We start from the raw sequence: 2,004 nt of genomic DNA, 5'->3' as shown, positions 1-2,004 counted from the left end.
GGGATGCATTAGGCGAGGTATTTCTAGTAGGGATAAGGAAGTGCTAGTCCCGTTATATAAGGCGTTGGTGAGACCTCATCTGGAGTATTGTGTGCAGTTTTGGTCTCCCATGTTTAATAAGGATGAATTCAAACTGGAACAGGTACAAAGAAGGGCCACTAGAATGGTCCGAGGAATGGAAGGCCTGTCATATGAAAGGAGACTTGAGGAGCTCGGTTTGTTTTCCCTAACCAAAAGAAGGATAAGAGGAGATATGATTACACTCTTTAAATATATCAGAGGGATAAATACCAGGGAAGGAGAGGAATTATTTCAGCTCAGTGCTAATGTGGACACGAGGACAAACGGATATAAATTGTCAGTTAGGAAATTTAGGCTAGAAATTAGACGAAGGTTTCTAACTATCAGGGGAGTGCAATACTGGAACAGCCTACCGAGGGAAACAGTGGGGGCGAAGGACCTCCATGACTTTAAGACTAAGCTAGATAAGTTTATGGAGGAGATGGTATGATAGGATACCGGGCTTAGTCAATAGGTTAATTAAGTGCCACACTGGTAAATAGTACAATGGGTCAATGATATGATATTCTTAACCTTTTTCCAGAGGGTATGGCTGGAGAGTCTTGCCCGCATGCTCGGGGTTCAGCTGACCGCCATATTTGGGGTCGGGAAGGAATTTTCCTCCAGGGTAGATTGGCTGTGGCCCTGGAGGTTTTTCGCCTTCCTCCGAAGCATGGGGCAGGGGTCGCTTGCTAATGGAGTGGGGGGATCGGCTAACGTGGCCTGCATCTTGCAGGAGGTCAGACTAGATGATCATATTGGTCCCTTCTGATCTATGATTCTATGATTCTATGACAGCCAGACTGGGGACAGGCGGAGGTGGGGGTGGCAGGGACACAGCATTGATCAGGGTTTCGGGGGTTAGGGAGAAGCAGCAGCAGGGAGTGTTTTGTACAGATCTGTGGGATTAGATCTCATGGGGTCTCCCAGCCAGAGCTCCTGCTGCAGGGACCACGGTCACTACAAGGCAACTGGTAACACTGTAATGGTCACACACACCCATGGGGGGAGGGGGAGATCGGTGCAGATTGATGAAAAACCATTATATAACCTTAAAAAAATCATAATTGGGTCAGTCTCATGATTCTTTTTAAACTGCTGAGGTTGGCAGCACTGGGAGAAGCAGGGACAGGGCAGGTTTAAGCAGAGGGAATTAGAAGATGCAAGAAGAAAATGTGAATGAAAATAAAACAAGAATAAAGGGAAAGTCTATGAGAAATGGTGGAAAACAGAAATGAGAAGAGTGACAGGAAAATATCCCTGACAGGGGAACCAGCCGGGGGCAGCAAGAGGGGAAGGGATAAAATCAGGGAAAAAAGAGAGCAGCCGAGAGGGATGATCTGTGACAGGGAGGAGAGACACAAGGAAATAAACAGGGATGGAAAGTGAGGCTAGAACAATAATGACTAGAAAAGGACAGTATGAAAGGAAAGGGAACGTGAGCGGGATGGAGAGATTTATTACGTTACTGAAAGTGACACTGTAACTCATTAATTCCCTATATTCATTCCTGGATGACTGTCCTGTTGTGCCATTAAGAAAACTGTTCTCTGTGGCTGGGGAATCTCCTTTCCATGCTGTGGTTATTAAGGTGCCTTCTCGGCTCCATTTACTTACCACCTTTAGTTACTGACTGTAAATAAAACTTTACAAACAATTCTTTGTGTTTGTTCCACTTTACTGTCCCAGCTGCAGGTGCTGGTGGCAGAGTCCTGGGATTTGCTTCCTGACTTGGTTGTGTCTCCTCAACCCCCACAGGGAATATTGTGCCCCTAGGATGAGTTTGGGGTTTACTGGGATGTGTCATGCTCCAGCGGGGGCTCTGTCTCTGTCCTTAATTTGTAGGCAACTAGAAAATCAAAGTCTGCAAAGCTGAGTTAGGGGCTAAACTGCCTAGACAATGGATGGGCATCACAGGCACCTTACAGTGCAATTCACAAAAGC

Source organism: Mauremys reevesii, linkage group 15 (assembly GCF_016161935.1).
Source record: "Mauremys reevesii isolate NIE-2019 linkage group 15, ASM1616193v1, whole genome shotgun sequence".
Classification (NCBI taxonomy): Eukaryota; Metazoa; Chordata; order Testudines; family Geoemydidae; genus Mauremys; species Mauremys reevesii.
The sequence above is the reverse complement of the archived record's forward strand: the minus strand, read 5'-3'. Positions refer to the sequence as shown.